Raw genomic sequence first — 26,437 nt, 5'->3', positions numbered from 1 at the left:
AGCCTCTTGCAGGGCTTGATCCCAGGACCCTGGGATCATGACCCGAGCTGAAGGCAGATGCTTAACCATCTGAGCCACCCAGGTGCTCTCCAACTTACAAGCTTTTGTGATACAACTTGGGGGTTGAAAGTTTGTGTGTGTGTGTATGTATGTAATACACATATGCACGTGTACATGCATAGAGGTATACACTTACATGTGCACATGCCCAATATGCATGAGTGGTATGTCTGTACATACAGAACTACGCACATGTGTTCCTGTATAGGTATTTGTCTCTTACAATCATATGGCCTAGGGATCAAAGAGAATTTCTGGTGGACACTAGAGAATAAGGGATTTAGAGAAGTTCTGGAGTAGTTGTGGAGTCTATGAATTTGACGTAAGAGGATTTTAAGACTCTGGGCTTTAAATTATGATTCTATTAATGTGCTCTGAGAGCTGTAAGACTAAAACTTAGCAGGTGCTTTGGCTAGTGGACCTGCGTGTCTCCAACTGTGACCCAGCACTGGGACTGAGTCATGTGGGGCCCTACATCATATTGGATTTACAGAAACATGGATTACTATCCCCACCCCTGACACACACAGCCCCTCCCCGGGCATGCTATATACATTTTACTTCATTGGTGAGCATGATTAGAGGTAGGATATCAGGGAAAGGAAAGAATTCTTTGTAGAGTCAAAACAAGATGAAGTTGATTTTTCCAGAAAAACATTTCTTTTATAGGCATTCCCTCAGACACAATCAGATGGAGGTGCTATCAGAGAGAGGCAAGGAAAATGAAGCGACTTGTCCATTCAATCAGCTCTCTGCACATGGAGATTCTGCTCATGAGAATATTTTCCTTCCAACCAGTATCCCCATTTCAGAGAAAGGGACAAAAAAGAAATGAGCTGTGAGACAGTGCATTTTTGTTGCTAGTAAGAATGAAAATTCTAGATCAGGAAATATTTTTGGATGAGTTGTTGTTTTAGCTTTGAGTTGGATATGTGCCACAAAAAGGAATGTGCTGTGTGTGTACACTCATGCATCATTTACTCAATAGCCCACTCCTGGTATTCTACCTCCCAGGATATATTGATTGATCTCCAGTAGCAGGGCTGAGACCTGGTCATAGTCCTAAGGACCGAGAGTTTTGTTGAATTACTAAGCTGGATTTTATGGATCTTCAAGAATCATTTATAAAATAACTAAGTTGTAGATTAAAAATTGTGGCACATTGTTTATAGCAGGCTATTTGAATTCAGAAGATTGCTATTGGTCAATTCTATCTTTAGATTTCCCTCAAAAAAAGCTGGATATTATACGTTTCATATTTACTTATGTGGAAGTTTGCTTTGTGAGGACACTTTATAAATATTTAACAAACTGGGAAATAAACAGTTCCTTTGTGTGACAGAAAAGAGTGTTTTTGTGTGCGTACACACACACACACACACACACATGCAGTCCTAATGAAATTAATTGCTTATGGGGAACTGTTTCTCTAAATATTTCAGGCAGGAACAAACTATAACAGCAGGGAGAAGAAACTCAATTGAGGGGTGCATGGCACCATCTAAAAAGGGTGAGAAATCACTCTGTCAAACGAGAGGATTAAAATTAAACAGGTATCAAAATTACATACTGCTTGGAAGAGTGGCTTACACTAGGAAATTGACTATCAGGCAGGGGGTATGAAAGTAAACTGCTGTCTGTGTAATTTCATCCTGCCACCAGGTAACTACAGTTGTAGTCAACATGTGAATAGAACAAAGGGGGCTGTCTGCTGCACACTCAGAAGGAGCCAGCTGATGAGCCATCTGGGTTCTTTAGTAAAGAATCAAGATCTCTTTCCAGCTCTTAGAACACCACTACAATTCTGAAGGACAGCTACTTAAGAGCAGTGAAGTTCTTTATATCTACTAATATCAATTAAAATTTAAAAAAATTCCCTGAGAAACATAGGATGAATGAAAGCACCCTATATATGGTGAAACTTGGGAAAAATTGCAGACCAGTAGAGCACTATAATTAGAGTTCATAGTTGCCACAATAGGTAATGACCCATCAGCAATAGGTCTCTGTCCATCGGGCTATTGCTGAGAGATGCCCTTCCAAGGGTGTTTCCCAAGCTGCTGAAACTCTTCCTTACTCCACTTAAGAAAGCTTATTAGATGTCTCTTGTAGGCATAATCTAGAACTCTAATATTTTAAATAAGAATATTCTGCATTTTAACTGTTATTAGTGCTGATGACTTAAGGCACTCCTCCCAGTGGGCTGAGATCCACCCTACTGTGGCCATTCTGCAGCTTAGAACCATTTTTCAAGATAGGGAGGGATCATTCTTTATGAAGCTCCTGTCTCTCCCCATGTGAGCTCCCACACTACAGATCCAATGCTTTTGTTTGGAATGTAAATAGGGAAAGATGCATATGAGCTTATACTCAGATTGAGGAGGTCCACAGATGTTTTGTTTGTTATTTTATTATGTTAATCACCAGACATTACATCATTAGTTTTTGATGTAGTGTTCCATGATTCATTGTTTGTGTATAACACCCAGTGCTCCATGCAATACGTGCCCTCCTTAATACCCATCACCAGGCTAACCCATCTGCCCACCCCCCTCCCCTCTAGAACCCTCAGTTTGTTTCTCAGAGTCCATAGTCTCTCATCGTTCGTCTCCCCCTCCAGTTCCCCCCCTTCATTTTTCCCTTCCTACCATCTTCTTTTTCTTTTCTTTTTTTTAACATATAATGTATTATTTGTTTCAGAGGTACAGGTCTGTGATTCAACAGTCTTACACAATTCACAGCACTCACCATAGCACATACCCTCTCCAATGTCCATCACCCAGCCACCCCATCCCTCCCACCCCCACCACTCCAGCAACCCTCAGTTTGTTTCCTGAGATTAAGAATTCCTCATATCAGTGAGTTCATATGATACATGTCTTTCTCTGATTGACTTATTTCGCTCAGCATAATGCCCTCCAGTTCCATCCACGTAGTTGCAAATGGCAAGATTTCATTCCTTTGGATGGCTGCATAATATTCCATTGTATATATATACATTACATCTTCTTTATCCATTCATCTGTCAATGGACATCTTGGCTCTTTCCATAGTTTGGCTATTTCCACAGATGTTTTTATTTACATCTGGAAAGGCTTGGAAATTGTCATGGTTCTACCCTTTTAGAAGTTATGTGTAGAAACTTAGGCCAGGTAACTTCCCCAAAGATGCCTAGTGGGTTAGACAATGGGCCAGATCTCTAACATGATGCTCCAAGCTTCATGCTGAATCTTGTGATCAATGCTTGTGTTGACATCACTATCTCAGGCCATGAAGTTAACATCTAAGTAGTCAGACCCTGTCCTGTATTAACACTGATTAAAACCTTTGTCATAAGACAAATCTATTATGTGATCAGGGTAATTAATGCTACTTGCAATAGCAGACAAATCTCCCCAAACTTAATCCAAGATTATCTTTTGTTCATGTAAGGTCATAGTTAGGTGGTCCTTATAGCGATGCCATCAGGAATATATGACCTGCAGGGATAGATAGAGATGGAGAAGATACATTGTCTCATAAACCACTGATCAAACTAGCCACCTGGCCTTAACATTAGCATCTGCGGGAAGGGTGTGGGAATGCAGAAGGATGCATGGGTGTCTGGTAAGCCTCCACTATGAAGTCTGGCATCTCTGGACAGTGCCCTATAAATGGTCTCTCAGGTCTAGAGGTAGCTCCTGTTTGTTTGGAGACCTAAGAATTAAAGAACTGTCAGCCTTCCCCTACTCATTGGTACCCATGGCAAGCAGAATAATTACAACAAGCACATTTACTAATTTCCTCATTGGAAAGGGAAAGAATGGAGTCCCCTAGCAACCACTGGTCCCCAGTAATCTGAAATCTACCAGACATGGGAAAGCATCCCATCCTCCTAGGTAGGGGCGATCCCTTGTTTAGGCTCTGTGAAATAATTCCTTTGTTCACTGTTCTTCTGTGGCCCCTGGCCTCTGGAGACCCTCTGGGGGATTGCTGTTTTCTTCTTGGGCCATGACTGAGGTAAGCATGGGGCATTATTTCCTCCTCAAGAGTAGCACAGCTTCCTCAGCCTACTTCCTGTCTGTGGGGGCTGGGTGCAGGTCTGACAGCCATTTTAAGTCTTCAGTAAACAAAGATTTTTTTAGTACAACTGCCAGTACCTTTTGACAGTACATTTTCCTTAAGAACTAAACAGGTTTCTGGTAATTGCTTCCAGTGTATTTCATGAGTCCTTAACTATACTATTTTTTTTTTTTTTTTGAGTCAGAATTCTCAAACCTATTTTGTTTTTCTCATCCTTCTTTTCTTCCCAAATTAATGACCGCTATCTTGAGGCTATGGGGAACAAAATGTAGGAAAACCACATCCCTGCCTCTTCCCCCCCGCTTTTTTTCCCCAGGAAAGGGCCTAAGGTTTCTAATATATGGCTTTCATAAATCAGGGTGACAAAGATGAATAATTCAGTAGAAACAAGACAAAGTATACACGGAAGCATTCACAAGAAGAAATACAATTGGCCAGTAATTATGAGAAAAACTGTTCATCACGAGTTTTAAAAATTAAAATGAGCTACATTTTCTACTTATTAGTATAGGTTTAAGGTTTGATATATTTTAAGTAAAAATTGTATATATTTAAGGTGTACAACAGGATGACTTGATATACCTATACACAGTGATTATTATAGCCAAGCTAATTAACACACCCTCTCTCATATATACTCTTTGTTTTTGTGGTGAGAGCACCTGCTGAAATATCTCAGCATATTTCCAATATTGAATACAATATTAACTATAGTCATCATGCCTATACGTTAGATGTCTAGACTTACTCATTCTGTTACCCCTTAGCTGAGTCTTTGCTCTGAGTCATTTTATCCAGCTGAAAGGTTTAATTGGGTTTCTGGGGTGCAAGGCCCTGAATTATGATACCCCATATATTTCCTTATATTTATGTTTGCAAGCTGGCCAGGACATCCCCAGCTCATCTTTCTAGTGACATCTTGCCATATGCAGCCAGTGGTAACTAACATACACTAATCATCTGTTTCCAATATGGTAGGCGCATGGTCTGCCTGCTAAGCCGGTACAGACACAAAGCCACTAAATTTCTTGCCCTGCAAAACATGGACCACCATCTTTCTATCCTCTGATAGCCAGTTCCTGCTGCTCAACAGATACACTGATGGGTATATTTTATGGTTTTGTTATGATCGCACCCTGCTTCTGGGTTCCAATTTCTCTATAAGAATAATTAATGACAAAATTTCAGCAGTTTCATACAATATAAAGGCCAAATGGCCCTGCTCTGTCTAGTAGCTATGCCATCTGAAATGTGATCTCTAAGCTCTCCACAGCAAATGTCTCCGTTTAGAAGTGTCATAGGGCACTTCCACTCACAGTCCATTAGCCAGAACTAGACACAGGGGGTCAATAGTGAAGCCTAAGAATACGGACATGTCTCTGCCCCGTGCACTCACACACTTCAGCAGCCAGCTACTACGATGGTGCTCCCTTATCTGCTGCTATGCGCAAGTGTAGCCTCCACAGAATCCAAATTCCTTCCGTTTTCCCTAGAACTCAGGACTATGCCCCCACCCCCCAATTTTTGCCCCAAACTCCTATCTGTTTCATTATGGAGCTGGTTGTGTAAGGGAGAGTGGTGTAGGTTGGCAGTGTGAGGAGGGGTCTTCCTAGAGGTTCTGCAAAGTGCCTCCAGCCTCACTTCTTGGAGCTGAATCTTGTTCTGGGTGCCTTCCTATCCCTCCCCTCATCTCTTTTATTTAGAGATAAACTCAGTTATTGCTTCCTCTTCCTCTCCTCTGCCCTCCCCCCTTTCCCCTTACAGCTTGCTTTTCAGGTCTGGAATGCTAGAGTGAAAGGTACTTTAGGGTTTTTCCTTATTTAATTTTTAAAAATAAGATTTTTTGTTTTTGCTACTAGTGATTTTAAGAGTAATGGATGTTGATGTCAACTTAAATACAGTTGTATATAAAGAACAGATCACCCATTATTAAATAAACTAAGAATGATCACTATTGGAGATGCCTGGCTGGTTCAGTTGGAAGAGCGTGCGACTGTTGATCCTCAGGGTTTTGAGTTTGAGCCCCACGTTGGGCATAGAGTTTACTTAAATAAAAATGATCATTATTAGCATTTGTGCTATTTCCCTCCTATCTTTTGTTTGAGGCCCTATCTATTTACATATAATTGAAATCTTCTACTATAGGTTATTCTGTGTCCAGTTTTCTTAACAGTGCATCCTAAACATGACCTTGTTATTGGGTATTTCTAGAAGCATAATAGTTTCATTGAGGTAAACAACATATGCTACAATGAACCATTTTAAAGTGTATAACTCAGTGGCATTTAGTACATTCACATTGTTATTCAACTATCCTCTCTAGTTCCAAAACATTTTTATCACCCAAAAGGAAACTGTACCCATTAGGCAGTTGCTCCTGAGCCCCTGGAAACCACCAATCTGCTTTTTGTCTCTTTGAATTTACCTATTCTGGATATTTCATATAAATGGAAACCTAGAACATGTCACCTTTTCTGTCTGGCTTCTGTTAATTTGCACAGTGTTTTCAAGGTTCGTCCATGTTGTAGCATGTATTAGTCATTCCTTTTTATGGCTGAAACATTCTGTCCTATGGCTATAATACATGTTTATCCATTTATCAGTTCATGGACACTTGGATTATTTCCACCTTTGGGTTATTGTGAACAGCGTTATGAACAATAGTGAATATATTTTTGTTTACCTGTTTGCAATTACTTTGGGTGTATGCCTACAAGTGGAATTTCTGCATCACGTGGTAATTCTATGTTTTAACTTTGTGAGGAACCATCAAGCTGTTTTCCATAGCAGCTGTATCATTTCACATCCCCACCAATGTACAAGGTTATCAATTTGCCATTTCCTTACCAATACTTATTTTTTTATTATAACCATCCTAGTATGTGTGAAGTGATCCCTCATTGTGGTTTTGATTTGCATTTCTCTAATGACTAATGATATTTTCATGTGCTTGCTGACCATTTATGTATCTTGGCAGAAACTCAAGTCCTCTGTCTACTTTTTGTTTGGATTTTTTGATGAGATTTAGGAGTTCTTTGTATATTATGGATATTAGACCCTTATAAGACTTATTTTCTCCCATTTGTAGGTTGTCTTTTTCACTTTTTGATACTGTCCTAGGCCAAGATTTAACCCTGTGTTTTCTTTTAGAAGTTTTATAATTTTAGCTCTTGCAAATAGATCTTTAATCCATTTTGAGTTAACCATTTTATGTGGTGTGAGGTAGGGATTCAACTTCATTCTTTTGCATGTGTTTGTCTAGCTGTTCCAATGACATGTGTGAAAAAACTCTTCTTTCTTTCATTGGATGGTCTTGGCACCATTGTTGAAACCAATTAACCATTGATGTATGGGATTATTTCAGGACACTTAACTCTATTCTATTAATCTATTTGGCTCTCATTATGTCAGCATCACACTGTTTTATTTATAGTAAGTTTTGAAATCAGGAAGGGTGAATCCTCCCTTTTTTTCTTATTTTTTAAAGTATAATTGACCTACACTATTATGTTTTAGGAGTATAATAGTAATCATCCCCTCTGACAACCATCAGTCTTTTCTTGGTATCTATGAGTCTATTTCTGTTTTACTTTTTCTGCTGTTGAAATTCCATATAAGTGAGATAATACACTATTTGTCTTATTCTGTCTGACTTATTTCACCTAGTATAATGCTCTCTAGGTTTATCCATGTTGTCACAAATGGCAAGATCTCATTCCTTTTTATAACTAATATTCCATTATATATATACATATAAACACCGCATACTCTTTTTTTTTCAAATTTTTATTTAAATTCTAGTTAGTTAATATATAGTGCAATATTGGTTTCAGGAGTAGAATTCAGTGATTCATCACTTGCTTACAACACCCAGTGCTCATCATAACAAATACACTCCTTAATACTGATCACCCACCTACCCCTCCCCCATCCACCTCCCTCCACCAACCCTGTGTTGTTAAAAGTCTCTTTTGGTTTGTTTCCCTCTCTCTCTCTCTCTCTTCCCCCCTTCCCATATGTTCATCTGTTTTGTTTCTTAAATTCCACATATGAGTGAAATCATATGGTATTTGTTTCTCTGACTGACTTATTCTGCTTTGCATAATACACTCTAGTTCCACCCATGTTGTTGCAAATGGCAAGATTTCATTCTTCTTGATGGCTGAGTAATATTCATCTATCTATCTATCAAATCTATCATTATATATCTATATACAGTGATATAGTTATGTATATTGGAATACTACTATATTCTAATATACTAATATAACTATATACTAACATAACTATATTAGTATATAGTGTATATATAGTATATATATTAGTATATACTAATATACTATATGACTATAGTTATATAACTATATATATCTATAGAACCATAGAACCCTCCTCTTCTTTATCCATTCATCAGTCGATGGACATTTGGGCTCTTTCCATAGTTTGGCTATTGTTGATAATGCTGCTATAAACATCAGGGTGCATGTATCACTTTGAATTTGTATTTTTGTATCCTTTGGGTAAATACCTAGTAGTGCAATTACTGGATCATAGGGTAGTTCTATTTTTAACTTTTTGAGGAACCTCCATACTGCTTTCCAGAGTGTCTGTACCTGTTTTCATTCCCACCAACAGTGCAAGAGGGTTCCCCTTTCTCCTTATCCTCGCCAACACCTGTTGTTTCTTGTGTTATTAATTTTAGCCATTCTGACAAGTGTGAGGTGCTAGCTCATCATGGTTTTGATTTGTATTTCCCTGATTGATGAGTGATATTGAACATCTTTTCATGACACCAAATCTTCTTTATTCGTCTATCGATGGACACTTAGGTTGCTTCTCTATCTTGGCTATTGTAAATAATGCTGCGATGAATGTAGGGATGAATAGGTCTTTTTAAATTAGTGTTTTTGTTTTCTTTGGGTACTCAGAAGTATATCTGGATGGATTATATGATAATTCTGGATTATATGATAATTCTGTTTTTAATTTTTCAAGAAACCCTCACCCAATTTCCCATAGCAGCTACACCAATGTACATTTCCAGCAACAGTGCATGACGGTTAAAAATAAATAAATAAAAAACAAGAAAAACAACAGTGCACAAGAATTCCCTTTACATCCTTAGGGACACTTGTTATTTCTTGTCCTTTTGATAGTAGCTATTCTAACAGGTGTGAAGTGATATCATTGTGGTTTTGATTTGCATTTCCATAATGATTAATGATGTAGAGCATCTTTTCATCTGCTGTTGGCCATCTGCATATCTTCTCTGAAAAAATATCTATTCAGGTCCTCTGTCCGTTTTTTAATTGAATATTTTTTGATATTGGGTTATGAATTCTTTAGGTATTTTGAATGTTAACCCCCTACTGGATATATCATTTGCAAATATCTTCTCCCATTAAGTGGTGCCCTTTTTGTTTTATTAATGGTTTCCTCTGCTCTGCAAAGGCTTTTTAGTTTGACATGGTCCCAATTGTTTTTTTGCTTTTGTTGACCTAGCTCGAGGAGACCAATCCAAAAAGAATATTGCTAAGATTGATGTCAAAGAGCTTACTGCCTGTGGTTTTCTTCTAGGACTCTTATGGTTTCAGGTCTTATGTTCAAATATTCCATTTTGAATTTATTTTTGTGTATGGTATAAGAAAGTGGTCCAGTTTTATTCTTCTGCTTGTAGCTGTCCAATTTTTCCAACACCATTTATTGAAGAAGCTGTCTTTTCCTCATTGTGTGTTTTGCCTCCTGTGTCATTGATTAACTGACCATGTACATGTGGGCTTATTTCTGGGCTCTCTATTCCATTGATATATTTGTTTGTTTTGCTAGTACCTTACTGTTTTGATTACTATAACTTTATAATGTAGTTTGAAATCCAAGGGTGTGATACCACCAGCTTCTTTCCCAAGACTGCTTTGGGTATTCAGGGTTTTTTGTTATTTCATATGAATTTTAGAATTATTTATTCTAGTTCTGTGGAAAATTCAATTGGTATTTTGATAAGGATTACATTGAATCTGTAAATTGTTTTGGGTAATATGGACATTTTAACAATATTCTTTCAGTTCCTGAGCATGGTATATCTTTCCATTTATTTGTGTTGCCTTCATTTTCTTTCATTGATGTTTTATGGTTTTCAGAGTAAGGGTCTTTCACCTCCTTGATTAAATATATTTCTAAGAATTTAATTTTTGATGCAGTGTGATTATAAATGGGATTGTTTCTTATTTTCTCTTTCTGATAGTTTATTAATGTATAGAAATACAAGAGACTTCTATACATTTTGCATCCTGAGACTTTACTGAATTTCCTTAATCTAATAGTGTTTTGGTGGAGTCTTTAGGGTTCTTTTTTTTTTTAAGATTTTATTTATTAGAGAGAGGGAGACAGTGAGAGAGGGAACACAAGCAGGCAGAGTGGGAGAGGGAGAAGCAGACTTCCTGCTGAGCAGGGGAGCCCGACATGGGGCTCGATCCCAGGAACCCGGGATCATGACCTGAGCCAAAGGCAGACACCTAATGACTGAGGCACCCAGGTGCCCCAGGTTTTTTTTTTTTTTTTTTAATATATAGTGTCCTGTCATCTATAAATAGTGATCACTTTCCAATTTGGACAATTTTTCTTTTTCTTGCCTAATTGCTATGGCTAGGACTTTCAATACTCTATTGGTTATAAAGTGGTTAGAGTAATCATCCTTGTCTTTTAGAGGATCTTAGAGGAAAACCTTTCAGCCTTTCACTATTGAGTATGATGTTAACCACTGGTGTGTCATATATGGCCTTTATTATGTTGAGGTACCACTTTTTTTTCTTTTTCAAGATTATGTAAATACAATTCAATGTCTCCATGGCATTGTACTATACATACATACCTCAATTTATTTTTCTGGTCTCTTAAGTTTGGAAAATAGATTCTTCCATTCAGTTACCATGTACTCCTTGTGAGCCACCACCAGCCAGTGTTTTTTGTTGTTGTTTTTTTTTTAAATACAGTTGTGGGCAGGACAGCAATACTTTCCACTAAAATTGAAAATGAAGAATGTTCATATACAAAACTTCATTCATAGAATGGTATGCAAATAAAACATTAAAAACCCAAATGGAGAAGTGAGTGTGTAGGTAGAAAATATCTCCGTTTTTTGCTGTCGAATAGTATGGGAAACTCCCCTCCAGCTACCTTCAAATATACCACGTGCACACTCTGGCACATTTCCTAGATTTGGCGTAAGTCATATGATGAATAACTTTGTCTCTGATAGGGAATTGATTATTGATAATGCAGATTCTAGTATTCTGGTTTTTCTATACCTATGTGAACTCTAAAGCTATATCAGAAGTGAGAATGGTTCATATTTATTGTAGTTCCTAGAAATTGAAGTTGGAATGGGATAATGGCATTCATTTGTAAATATAAAAAAGTTATTCCTCACACTTCTCATAATTAGATGGCTTAAGACCTAGAAAGTCCTTTTAACAGTACCTGCCCCATAAGTCCTTAATAAATGTTAGTCACTTTTCCAAAAAGTTCCCCAATTTCTGCTCTGCCTTTGTTCCTTTACCAAGTGTGACATAGTCCAACCAGGGGTCAGGAATAAGAAAATGGGATTAAGAAGACCACTTCAATCCTGACCCAAGTGAAGTTTGTTTTTTACCTCCCACAACTCCCATGACTGTGCTCAAGGCTATCTGAGAGTTTTGGATGCTTTCTGACAACTCGTCCATTAATTTTAATATCTAGCTTTTGGTCTGAGCACAGTATGACCAAAAACATTTCTTTTAAGATTTTATTTATTTGACAGAGAGAGACACAGCGAGAGAGGGAAGGGGGAGTGGGAGAAGGAGAAGCAGGCTTCCCACGGAGCAGGGAGCCTGATGCGGAGCTTGATCCCAGGACCTTAAGATCATGACCCAAGCCAAAGGCTGATGCTTAACGACTGAGCCACCCAGGCGCCCCATGACCAAAAACATTTAAGAAGATAGTCCACAGGGCCATTCCTCATAGACATTCCAGTTGAAGGGTAGCAGAATATGCCATCCCCAAATATGGAACTTTGGTATAAGGATTATCTTGCACTGAAGGCAAGTAAGAAGCATCAGATACAAGAAAAGCTGTCTGCCTGAAAGCAGGATATAAATTTATGCAGATGTATCCACTCCCCTCTCTACCAGAAGGAGAAAACAGTCACTGGAGAGAATTCTAGAACGCTTATCCACCCAGAGATGGCACAAGGGAAATCTATATAAAAAACCTTGCCAAACCTAGCCCTTTGCTACCATTTGATTCCCTAAATAGTTGCCTTCCCACAATTTGCTGCCCCTAGAAGCTCAGAGTACTTTTCCTTTGTTTTTTTCACTGAAAATGTATTGCTCTTTTGTTAAGATGCTATATAAGCCCATGTTTTAACCACCCCTTTGAGTTACTCATTGCTGGGTACTCCAATGTGTATTGCAGTACACAAGTTAATAAGCTTGTTTTTCTCCTTGTTGGTGTCATTTTTTGTTAGGGACCCAGTCAGAGAGCTTTCTTTCCCCTTCCTAAATATACATGCCTTCAGGAACTATACTAGATTGTTAGATTCTAGTATATTCAGTTCATGCTGGGTTCTTAGTGCTTCCTGATTATAATAAAGTAGAAAATATTCCAGTATCAGCCACACCCACAGGATGAATTGGGTAAGCCTAGGACATGTTGCAGGAGACTTTTCCTTTTGATTGGAAATAAGGAGACACAGGAATTATCTCCTCTGCAGGGCACCCCCATCAAGAGACATAGTTCTCATTTGCCTCCAGGAAGTATTGAGGTGGAGTGGGCTGCTACATTCAAGGCAATGTGGGGCAGAAGAACCAAATTAACTGTTGTAATCCATTTCTGGTAACTTCAAACTACCTCTCATTCCATTCAGAGCACTTTTCTCCAAACTCTGTTTCACTATGACACATAGTTTTGTGGATTAATATACTTAGATATGCTAAAAATGAAGAAAAAAATCAGTAATATTTTAATTGTACATAGGGGCAAATACTAAGTTAAACAGTCCTAAAACCAAACAGAATGATAGGCTATGACCTGCTAAATTGATTCCATGACCCCTCATAATAAGTACCAATCACTGGTTTGAAGAAGACTGCTGAGTGTCTAGAAATCTCCAACAGAAGCTCAATCTACCTCAGGAGGACTAAATACAGTAGGCTTTGATCTCTCTAGCAAATGCTTTTTGTGTATTTGTGTTTTGTTCTCTCCCCGGAAGACTGTAAGTTACCTGAGCTGATGTAGGGTGTTGCAGGAAAAGTGTTTCTCAGTTCCCCTCACTTTTACTCCATTCCTTCTACAGCCTGGTTTCCCAGATCTTTCTTCATCCATTGAACAAGAATTGATGAGTAATTTCCTCAAAGATGAAGTATAGATATCTATAACATTTGCCAGTACACTGCCGTAAACTTCATTTAGCTTGTCTGCAGGAGAGACAGCATCTTTTAGTCTCATCAGAAGGCATTCTGTTATGTTTTCTGACAACAAATTTTCCAACTCCCCAACACCAGCAGGGAGTCCTACAATTCAATGCTGACACTGCCTACCTGCAGTTAGCATTAGATCTCACAAATTAATGCTCAGTCCCATTAGACTTTCTCCCAACTTTAGATGCTAGTTGACTGTTCCAGGTTGTCACTGATGCTTCTGACCAACTGGCCACAAATTCAGAAGATCTTAAACCCCCCCTCCTCAGAACTCAGAAAATTTTTTACTTGTTATTACCAGTTTATTATAGAAGATAGAACTCCACAACAGCCAAATATTTGGAAGAGAGGCATAAGGCTAGGTTAGGGGGAAAGTGTATAGATCTTTCATTCCCTCTCTCCAGGCATGCCACCCTCCCAGCACCTTGACGTGTTCACTAACTCAGAAGCTCTCCAAACCCTGTCATTTAGGACTTTTTTATGAAGGTTTTGTTATGTAGGCATGATTGATTAAATCCTTGGCCATTGGTGATTGAACCAATCTTCAGCCTTCTCCCATCCCCAAAGGCCAGGGGTTGGGGCTGAAAACTCTAACTCTCTAATCATGCTTAGTCTTCTGGTGACCATCCCCCATCCTGAAGCTATCTAGGGGTCCCTAACTACCAGTCATCTTATTAGTATGTAACAGACTCTCTTATCACTCCAAAGATTCCAAAGGTTTTAGAAGCTCTTTGCCAAAAACCAGGGACAAAGACCAAATGTTTATTTTTGTTATATTACACATTGATTTTTCCCCCCAGGAAGATTTGTGGACATCTGAGCTAATGTTGAGGTGGCAGGAGAGGAGCTAACTCCAGTTACTCATTTTCTCACCATCTCTTGCCCAGCTGCTTTACACAGGGTTGAAGCAAAGTCAGAGAAGGAACTGAGCCAGAATTGGTTTAGTTCATCTTAGTGTCCTTCCAGATCAAAAACAAAGTGTGTCTGGAACCCTTTGAATATGAAAAATATTCCCGCTGAAGGGAAAATTGAGAATGGGTGAGAAAAAAATCACTAGGGGTGAGAAAGCACTAGGAAGTTTTTGGAAAGTTGAGTTATAGCCTGCTATAGTTTCCTACCCTACAGTCCTGAAAGATTATGGGAATTTCAAATAATGCCCTTTGACTGCACAATGCTATACAGTTGTAGTAGCCCTGTGTTTGAAACTATAAAGCAATACAGTGGTTAAAACATTTGTCTGAGTTCTTGACATTTCCCCCCTTTTAATGCATATTTTCCTTGTGCCTGTAATTCTATAATTAAAAAAATGTTTTTATCATGACCTTTTGTCATGTTCTTCTTTGTGTTATTCTTCCACTCACTTTCCCATTTCAATTCTCTCTGGTTGCCATGCAATGATCTAGAGCTGCTTCCGAGTATATTCCTTTGTTTTGTATGTTTTAAACCCTTACCATTCTGCCTCTCAAAATACGCATCACCTGTGGTGAGTAAGACATTAAGAACATCCTAAGCCATGCCCCTCCACTGTGTTTCCCCTCCAAAAACAGGTTTGTAGTCATGATACTCATTTTGATTTCTTAGGATTTTCATTTAGTAGATTGAACTTTTTTTTTCTTATAGGGTTGCTTAAAAAGAAGTATTTTCATTTTAGGTTAACAGAAAAATTGAGCAGAAAGTACAAGGAGTGCCCATATATCCTGCCATAGCCCCTCCCACTCCCCAGATCCCATAGTTACTAACATCTTGGATTAGTTGCTGCATGTGTTACAATTGATGAGACAATGTTGACATGTTATTAACTAAAGTCCATAGTTTATATAAGGCTTTATTTGTATTATACATTGTGTGGGTTTTCACAAGTATATTATGTCATATACCCACCATTACAGTATACAGAAGTTTTTTTAAAGATTTATTCATCCATCCTGGAGAAAGAGAGAGAGAATGAATATGAGAGAGAATGAGAGAATGAATGAGCCACAGTGGCAGGGGAAGGCAGAGGGTGTGAGAATCCCAAGCAGACTCTGTGCTGAGCGTGGAGCCTAACCCAGGGCTTGATCCCATGACACTGAGATCATGACCAGAGCTGAAGTCGAGAGTCAGATGCCTAATTGACTGTGCCACCCAGGTGCCTCCAGAATTGTTTTACTATCCTCAAAATCCTTGGTGTTCCATCTACTCATCTTTCTTCCCCAAAGGCTGATCTTTTCATGTTGGCTTTTTTTTCATGTAGCAATATGCATTTGTTTCCTCCTTGTCTTTTTAAGACTTGATAGCTCATTTCTTTGTTATTGCCAAATAACATTTCATTGAATGGATGTGCCACAGTTTGTTTATTTAGCATGACCTCCTCTAATTGCAAAATCTTTGCAATCTGGTTTTCTTTAGCATAACCAAGAGATTTATTATTCTGGATTACAATTACAACCTATTTATCTTGATGCCTGTGAAAAGGCCTTGATTTTTTCATAACTCAGAATTCAAGAAACAAATGAGAACTATAAATGTATCACTGTACTTCATCTTTGTTCCCCATCTGGTCTCACTCAAGGAAAATTTATTTGAACATCAACAATATCCTAGACATCCTATAGAATGCTCTGAATTATTAGCCAAGGATCTCATTGGAAAGTATTATACAAGGTAGAGAACACTCTCCCTTGGTTTTCCTTTGGTAAGTTGTCATCTTATTAAGAAAACTGGCAGATTATAACACTGGATTTTTATGTTTATCTCAGATATGTATATGTGTATCATATGCCTTCTTGCATTTGTTTACTTGATATCTTGGTCCATTTGGGCTGCTATAGTAAAATATCACAGACAGGTGGCTTTTAAACAATGGAAATTTATTTCTCACAGTTCTGGAGGCTAGAAGTCCAAGATCAGGGTGCCATGGTTGATTGAAGGCTCTTTTCTAGTTTATGGACTTCTTGCTGTCTTCATGTGGTGGAAAAGGCAAGGGAGCTCTGTAGGATCTCCTTTATAGGACCACTACTCCCATTCTTGATGGCTCTACCTCATGACCTTCCCACATAATCACTTCCCACAGCCCCCACCTACTAATACTATCACCTTTGGGATAGGATTTCAACATGAGATGGATAGGAGCACAGACATTCAGACCATAGCATTTGGGGCATAGTCTCCCCATCAGCATATAGCTGGATGAAATCCAGGTGACCCATGTGAACTTGGCTGATTCTTCTCCCCTATCACCCTTCAGTGAAGCTCATTGGCAGGTGAGAAGATGGGGGACAGTCCTGATGACTCAGTGGGCAGGTTTGTCTCTGAGTAACCCAGATAGGACTGATCCCAGCCAGTTCTGAATGAACATGGGAAACACACAGTGGGAAGAGACATGGTATAAATTCTTAGAAGGCAATTTATGTGTTTTCCATTTTACCATTTCACCCCAGAATCAAGGGGAGAGTACCTTCTGCTGGTGAAAACTCCATGTGCATATTCAACTTATTAGAATAGGACAGAGTTTTTGGTATGGTGGATATAAGAATGGATCTTACTTAGGGAGGGTCTGATTTATTTATTCAAGGTGGCAAATTAGAGATGAGAAACCTCAGTTTAATCTCAATTCAGTGAAGATTTATTTAGGACCTAGTAGATGATAGAGATTATGCTAGGTGGGTTAGATAGTAAATGGATTTCAGCCTCAAAGAGTTTATAGTTTTAGAAGGACTGATTGTTTCAGTATAAGTAGAGATCTAAGTTATGAGAAAAGTATAATTAGAGGTAAAAGAGCTGGTAGGGGAGGTTAAAACTTCTGAATTGGGGATATCTTGTAGCATGAGTACCTTGAGGGGAGAACTGAATCCTTCTAGAGCAAGGCATCTGAGCCCTTGGGAGGTGCCATCTGTGCAGTGGTGGCAGCTGTCCCCATCTTCAGAGTACGTCTGAGAGTTAAGCACTGTCTCTGCGTTCTTCATTTTCCCATCCCAACAGGGTTTTCTCCTACTGGTTCTTTCATCGTGCCTGTAATGTCCTCTCTTTCTCTCTCTCTTTATTTTTTAAATTATTTTTTAAATTATTTTTTAAATTTTATTTTATTATGTCATGTTAATCACCATACATTACATCATTAGTTTTTGATGTAGTGTTCCATGATTCATTGTTTACATATAACACCCAGTGCTCCATGCAGAACATGCCCTCCTTAATACCCATCACCAGGCTAACCCCTCCCCCCACCCCCCTCCCCCCTAGAACCCTCAGTTTCGTCTCAGAGTCCATAGTCTCTCATGGTTCGTCTCCCCTTCTGATTTCCCCCCCTTTATTCTTCCGTTCCTGCTATCTTCTTCTTCTTCTTCTTTTTTTTTTTTTTAACATAAAATGTATTATTTGTTTCAGAGGTACAGGTCTGTGATTCAACAGTCTTACACAATTCACAGCACTCACCATAGCACATATCCTCCCAAATGTCTCTCTCTTTTTAAATTGGTCACTAAGAATTCAGGATTCAGTACGTGTTGACTATATTGAATACATTTTTATGTTGTCTGTTCCTACTTCCTAAAGGTATGTGAAGTAGTTTGCATAACCCAATACTAAATTTAATGTATTTGAAGAAGTATTATGCTAAGTCCCTTGAGGCAGGAACGTGTCTCCTACTCACCATGTATCTAGAATAGTGCCTGGGATGTAGTTGGTGTCTCTAACTTGTGTTGGAGAAAGGTTTCAGCCAGAAAACCCAGAGTTTGTATTATCTGTTAGCTCTGTGGCAGTGGAAATTTTTCCTAATCATTTTTAATATGTCTCCTCACTTAAAACATGGGATTAATAATCATATTTCAAGGCTTATTTGTAAAAATCTGAGGAAGTGATGAGAAAACATTTAAAACTACACATATTTTAAGTATTGTATGTTGCCACTTGTTTGCATGAAAATCAGGAGGGTCTCAAAAGAATTAGATTAAGGACAGGAAGAGGTTCCATCTAACTTTTCCAGTTAACTGGGCTTGGTCTATTTTTGAAGTTTCTTTAGGCTCTACAGTTCCACATTTCAGGCCATCTCATTACACCAAGCTCAAGATATGTCTCCTGTGAATCTTTCATTTGGACCAATATTCCCAACCTTGTTACCTTTCTCTTCTCTTCACTACTGTGTACCTTAACACATGCTGGGAAGAGGTAAACTTTTTGCCTTTCTAACATGACACAGAGAACAAGTCCCTATGGATTTATTTGTAAAATGGGTCATTTATGCAGCACACAGCTCAGTGTTGCATAAGGAATAATCTGGAAACTCTTCAAATTTCAGCCCATTAACAGATCTATCCCCCACATACCTTGTTAGGATCCTCTACAAAGTGAATCTAAATGCCACCATCCTTTTAAGGGGCTACATGGGTGATGCAGCAGGTCAAGGAAATGCACATGGATGAGCCAGTTTCTCCAAACTCAAGACTGTAGGAAGCCAAACCCAGAGTGTCCTCTTGATACACATGTATGGGTTGGAAAATGCTTTTGAATAGAAGATACTGAGAGAAAGGGAAAATAAACCTGACGTACTGTGTGATTTCTAGGCCCTTAAAGGATTGTAGAGAGGAGGTTTGGAGTTGTAGGCCACTCACTGCCCAAGAACACATATACCTGAGCAGGTACATACATGCACAAATACATACATCATCCTACCTCCACCTCCCCACCCCCAGCTCCACAGCCCTGGAAGCAGACCGATCATTTTTTAGTGAAGTGGTCACCCAAGAATAATGCAAGAGCAAAGGTGAGTTCACATTATTAGTTTATTTTTCTTCATTTATTCTGCCCTGTGAAAATCTCTTTCACCAGCCTATTTTGGGGTGTGGAAGGTGATCCTTCCTGGGACCAAAACATAGTATCCTATGTTACATTGGAAATATCCTAAGGTAGGGATACTCTAGCCATTCTATCCATAGCACAAGAATAGACTGTGCCTTCCCTAGCCAGTGGTAGTCTTTTGTCTTGATAACAACTGTTCTTGGTGGTGGTGGTGGTGGGGCTCTCATATCATTTAAGGGAGCTCAGCAGCTGTAGCAAAGATAAGGCAGGATAAGGGCTCTACTCAAAAACCAGTGCAGAATAATTTAGCTTATCCCAAACTCCCAGCCAGTTGTCATCAGGTGGCATTGGATCATTGCTGCCTTATGGAATAAAAGCCCAGCAAGTACATTTCATAGGGAAATAAGACACCTACAAGTGAGCAGGGGAGGGTATAATGTAAATTGCCAGATAAAATACAGCATGCTGTTTAAATTTGAACTCCAGATAAACATTTTTAGTATAAATATATTCCATATGTGCCCAGTTAAATTGGAATTCCTGAAAAATCATGATTTTTTTTCAGTATCAGTCTGTGCCATGCAATATTTAGCCAAGAGGATTGAGGCAGACCAGGGGAGAGGAGGCCACAGACGTGACAGAAGAAAATGTGAGGAAGGCTATTGACATGAAGAAACACCACCCCCAACAAAAAGGAAACGCAATTCTCACAGTCACTACAGATGGCATAGCTGAAATTAGGCTAAAGAGGATTAAAAAAAGTATTATAATCCCTAAATGTTTTGTTTGTATTTTTTAATCTCGAAATCCTAAAGCATTTTTCTTAAGTACATTCACCATGAGTGCTTTAATTCAAAAAGATTCCACGATTTATTCCAGAATTTCTTGGGAAAACTCTCCAGGAAAAAACATATTCTAATCCAGGTTCATTTTTTTTTAAAGGTTTTATTTATTTATTTGACACAGAGAGAGACAGCAAGAGAGGGAACACAAACAGGGAGAGCAGCAGAGGGAGAGGGAGAAGCAGGCTTCCCGCTGCGCAGGGAGCCCGATGTGGGACTTGATCCCAGGACCCCGGGATCATGACCTGAGCCGAAGGCAGACGCTTAACAACTGAGCCACTCAGGCGCCCCCTAGGTTCTTTTAATTTGCCTTCACCATGCTCCCTAAAATCTCTTCAAGCCATTTACTTGCACACGTTAAAAAAATGCTCACTCTTTCTGCCCCGGAACCAAGCAAGTACTTCATCACTTAATGCAGTTCTCTCCCTGACTTCCAGAGGGAAATCTCAGCATCTTTAATAGAAATGCAGAGCAGTGTCTCTGCTTGCCTTGCCCACCTCAAATTTGACTTTCCCCTAATTTACACCTTTCTTCCCAGAAGTAGTTCATTGCCAAATTCTGCTTCACTACCAAATGCGAACCTCTCCTGCGCTAGGCTCAGCTGAGCGTTTTCCCTCAGGTGGAAGGGTGGACTGCCTGGCTTTCATAGATTGCGAGCAGAGGGGGTACCTGAGCAGCAACCTGATGCTTGCCTGCCTGCAGCTTTGGTGGGAAAGGATCAATCTAGCATAGAAAAGCAGGCACAGATAGATTGCTAAACACTGTAGTACAATGATGGCATACATCTCTGAAATGAGAAGCTTGAAAATCAATAAGAATTGAAATTGAAAAAGGAAGAATTGTAGCTGTCAAAATGCAGGATGTCAGCAGGATATTTGAGTCCAGGTCTATGTTGGCTTCTCTGATGCCCAGGAGAATCATCTGTTAAGAAAAGTCTCTAGGGTGACCTTTTTCATGTCTCTTTGAAAAACATTGTGTCTCAGCCCAGGGACTGGACTTGTCTCCCAAGTCCTAATTGACCTACACATCATGTTGGCACAAGTGTGAGGGGCATTCCCTCAGCCAGAGAGGGGTGTCTGGGCAGGGTAGAGATCTCAGCCAAGGGTCAGAGGCTCATGTGGGAATGAGGTCTGGATAGAGTGAGGCACATTTCAAATTCATGTAATGACTAAAACCAAAAATCTGTTGTCTGGGAGACTTGCTAGGGGTACAAGTAGTGACCAGGTAAAATGAGAAAAGGGTTTGTCACAAAAAACAGAGTACCAAAGCCCTTTCCTGTCTTCCAGTTAGAAGATGAAATTCAAAATGTGCTACTTGAAACATTTAAAAAAAAAAACAAACAGAATATGCCACTCTACCTGTATTATATCCTTTTTTTTTGGATTTTTAAAAATTTTTTTCAAAATTGTACCAATTTTATAGTAACACAAACATTTCCTGATGTTCCACATTCTTGCCAGATCTTGGTAGTGTCTTAGTTACTGTGTTGGGTTTGGGGTCTGGTTTTGCTTAGTCATTGCAGTGGTTGAGCAGTGGTTTGGCATTATGGATTTGAATTGTTTCCTTATTTCTGCTGAGATGGAGTGCATTTCTGTGTATGTAGCAGCAATTTGGATATCTTCTTTCTCACTTATTTTGCCCATTTTAAACATTGGGTTCTTCATATTTACTGATTTATGGTTCTTTATATCTTCCAAATACTTTATCAGTTATATTGATTAAAAATCTCTATGTATTTCCTTTTTTCTCAATGATGTGTTTTGAAGAATAATTCTTAATTTTAATATAGTCCAAATTTTTTTTATGGCTAATGCTTTCTGGGTCCTATTTGGATCTTTATTTTTCTGCTCATCTTTTTTTAAAGAAATATGTTAAAGGATATTTCTTTGTGCATTGACTACCTTAAGATAGAACTACTTAGCATATCTGTTCAAGAGAACAATGTTGCCTTTGCAAGGTAAATCAAATAACAAAATTCAGACTAATACCATCAATCCCTTATGAAACTGTGCCTTGAAAACTTAGGTATTATCATTGGCCTGAAAATAGAGGGATGGAAGCCCTACACATCTTGTTTTATTAGCTCCCCGTTTATCTTTCACAGCCAATGTTTCACTGGTAACCTTCTATATTCTCTAAAGTCACACTTCTCAAACCTTAACGGGCCCATGGATCACCTGGAGATCTAGTGAAAATGTAGCTTCTGATGCAGTAGGTCTGAGGTGGGAGGAGACCCTGCACTACTCCCAGGTCAAGGCAACTGATTAGAAAATCACACTTGGAGAGCAAGTTTCTCTAGCACAAGGCAGATTCTGCTACCATGAAGAATATGTAAAGAACATTATTTATATACGAGGTACTACATCAGTAGGATTTTAAATAGATTAAGCTGCTTTTCCCCCCTCTAAGATGTCATTGAACTAAACAGACCTCTATTCTCAATTTTTCTCAAATGTGAAGTGTAGAATATAAGCTGGCGACCACTAAGACCAATTTAAAATATTTAAGGAGTTGGGAGGTGTAGATCAGCTTGTCCTGCTTATAACAGAGGGTTCTAAGGCCAAATCCCATAAAACGAAGCCAACCAGTTGGCCAACATAGAGGAGTGTCTTCTCTGAAAGAACTTTACTATACAATTTGGATTAAAAGCTTAATTTGAAATAAACTTAGGTCCACCTTCTCTTTCTTTCTTATCCTAATACTTTCCAACATTCTACTCAGCTTCCCCCAACCCGCTATGAAGGAGACTAATAGTGGCCCTTGAACTTTTAGTATCTTGAGCAACACAGTGTTTTGAAATACTTACCTGAATATGATACATTTGAGGCTTGGCCACTTTAAAAAAAAAAAAAAAGAAAGAAAAGTTTACGGAGGAGAAAACTGGCAGGCACTGTCTGGCCAGGTGATCAAGGTCAGCATTGCCAGTGATAAGTCACATCAGTAGCCTAGACCGCTGGATATGATATAATGAGAAAAGCAATTTACTTCATAGCCTTTCTTCCCCAAAACCCATAACCCCAAGGTAATCATGAGAAAACCATCAGACAAGGCTGAATTGAGGGACGTTCTACAAAGTCTGGCCAATAATCCTCAAAAATGTGAAGGTTATTACAAAGACTGAAAAATTGCCACAGGCCAGGGGACATGAAGGGGACATTGCTGACTGAATGCTGTGTGGTTCCTGGTTCCCATCCTGGAACAGAAAGAGAACGTAAATGGAGAAACTGGTGAAACCTGATTCAAGTCTAGAGTTTAGTTAGTACTAATGTGTTGATGCTGGTTTCTGAGTTCAGACCACTGTACCATGGTAATGTGCAAACATTAGGGGAACCTCAATTGGGTGAGGGATATATGGGAACTCCCTGTACTAACTTCGCAATGTTTCTGTCAATCTAAAATTATTCCCTAACACAGAGTGTATTAAAAATGGCACTGAAAGCAGGATTGAGGGAGAGCAGCATTTAAGGAACTACTGGAACATACTCTTTTTGAAAGTATACTTCATGGACAAATTTTTTCCCTATAAAGTGTGTGTGTGGGGGGGGGTAGGATGTTCTGCAGGAGTGTGTATTTTCCTAATGACCTACTGAGAAAATAACGCAAAAATCAAAGACTACCACTGGTTCAAAAGAAAAGCAAAAGAGCACCTCCCTCAGTGGACATGAACCAATTTGCTTTGAAAGAAAGCAAAGTCTAGAGGAACTGTTGAAAAATCTGCCAAGTGACTAATCCCAAGTTGGATCCCAATGGACGAAATTGGAGAGATCCATTAGGCAGACGAGGCTGTCCATTTCCTCAGAATTATCGACCCTGGTGATGCCCTTGCTCCGTGCGCATGGGCCACCAGAGAAGCTCCCCAGCCAGAATCGAGTTAAGTGGAAATATCACAATCAATAAAAGACACTCTATTTTCCATTTGCTCATTGTTTTTTAAGGGCTTATTTTGTAACAGCACAAGAAGGATTCAATATCAATTCACCTTCTGGGTGGGAGATGACTCCAGATATTGACTTTTAGCGCCTGACAAAGTTTGTGACGAGGCTCAGTTTGCTAACATTCTGACCAGAGTGCAAACCTCAGCCATAGAGGAGCCAGGATAAGCAGATGTTAGGCACTGCTTCATGATACTGGAACCCCTTTCAATGCAGCAACAAAGTCAACAACAAATGCCAGTTGAGCACCTACTGGTTGCTCGGCCAGCCAGCCAAGCACCTTTCATGGTTTTCAATGAGTTGCCAAGAGTTGTTCCAGTCTGGGTTTTGTTTTTTCCATGTTAAATAGCTAAATTAGTGGTCTTCCAGGCGCTCATACCATTCTATTTTTTTTATCCAGGGGTGAGTTAAATGATACTGTTTGAAGCAATGTTTGACCTTTACATTGACCTTCTCTCTCTCTCTCTCTCTCTCTCTCTATTTTTTTTTTTGAATTTTGGTTTTTGAGTTCTTTTGATGGTGGTGGTGATGACAATGTGTTAAACTCCACTTAGAAATATGTTTTTCATATTCTTTACCTACTCTTGCTCCTGCCCCAAGTGAAAGTTACTAGGATGAACCAAGGATGTGGTTCTATATATATTTAATATATGTAGCAAATATTTTCAAAGATGGCTGTGATCAATCCTCCCATTCATTTATGTATACATACCTCTGCAACAGGACTTTGCTGTTCTTCCCATGAAGGGGGGCAATCTATTTCTCCACCCCTGGAATCTGGTTGTGACTTGCTTTGGCCAGTGGGGCATTAGCTAGTGTGATATGGGAGACTTGAAAATGTGTGCTTACTGGGGCTGCTGAGAATCCTGCCCTCACATGAACAAGCCAGGGCTAGCCACCTAGAGGAGGAAGACCATAAGGACAGAGACCCTGCCTGTCTCGCCCATCCCAGGGAAGGCCCCAGACATGGGGGTGAGGTCCTTCTAGGCCACCTGACTTCAGCCAAGCCAACTCAGACCAGCAGCACTGCCAGACTAACCCACAATGATAAATGCTTTAAGCTATGTTTTGGAGTGGTTTGCTACATAGCAGAAGTGAACTCCTATAGACATACTCTTTGTTAGAATGGTTTATTTTTCTCATTTAACTTAAGTCTTTAGAGTCTCAAATCCTAATTCAGAGCAAATATCTTGCCTCAGAATCTGCCTCTACCTGGGAGACAGAATTATTGTTGATAATTCCATACCACTATGTTAATACATGTGACACTTACGCCATACTTTATTATACCTTTATTGTCCGTGTCTGTGTTTCCCTCTCACTAAGCTGTAAGTGCAAAGGTTTGTACATCTTTGGGCACAGCCTGGTCTTCAGTATGGTAGACAATAAAATATTTGTTGAAAGTTCTAGGAACATGTTTTCTTATTAACGAACTTCTTTGTGCTGGGATCTCTGAGGGAGCCCAATGTATGACACCTGCTTGAATTTTGGCTAACCTGAGAAATAAGAGGAAATGGAAAATATATATTATAATATCTGTTATTGATAAAAGCTATGTAGAAGGTACCATTTATCTATAACCCAGTGTGCTTTCTAATATTCAATTCCAGGATTAGGCAAATGGACCCACTCAGATATAGGCTATGCTATACTAGATTCGATTTGAGTGGAGTCTGGGCAGACTCCCTTTCCGTCCCTCCCCTACTGTAGAGTTGAGCCCACTCTCTCCATGATCCCATTGTACATATGTCCTGTCTTTTGGTGTTCACAGATCTTCCTGGCAGTCTTAATAAGTTACCAGTATATCTCTCCCCCAATCCAAGATTGTAATTCCTTTGGCTCAAGGCCAGGCATGTTATTTCTGTATCGTTTGTGCCTGGTGGAATTCTAGGCACAGAGTACTTCACATTTGTTGAAAGATTAAGCTCTGTAATTGTGTGATTCTGGAGATAGCTTGACATCACCTTTTTCAGTTAATTGGCATTGAATTCCTCACAATTATGACACGGCATAGGTCACATATGACACATAATAGTGTATGGGCAAAAGGGGAAATCAAAGCTGTTTATGATGCTAATTTTAATAGTCAGGTGCTTGCTTAAGGAGAACAATTAGAACTCACTGCAGTAATGAGGGATGATTTGCTGTTTGTGGACTAACTTAACCACCCTTCGTATTTGCAGTGTATTTTAGAGACTTAAAGATGAGGTGACTATGACATGTTCTCAACACTGAATATGGTGTTAGCTGACCATTTGTTCATATTTTCATTAACTTTTAAAGGCAAAATGCCTTTGAAGATGTTTCTGTAAGG

This window comes from Halichoerus grypus, chromosome 1 (assembly GCF_964656455.1).
Source record: "Halichoerus grypus chromosome 1, mHalGry1.hap1.1, whole genome shotgun sequence".
Taxonomy (NCBI): domain Eukaryota; kingdom Metazoa; phylum Chordata; class Mammalia; order Carnivora; family Phocidae; genus Halichoerus; species Halichoerus grypus.
The sequence above is the reverse complement of the archived record's forward strand: the minus strand, read 5'-3'. Positions refer to the sequence as shown.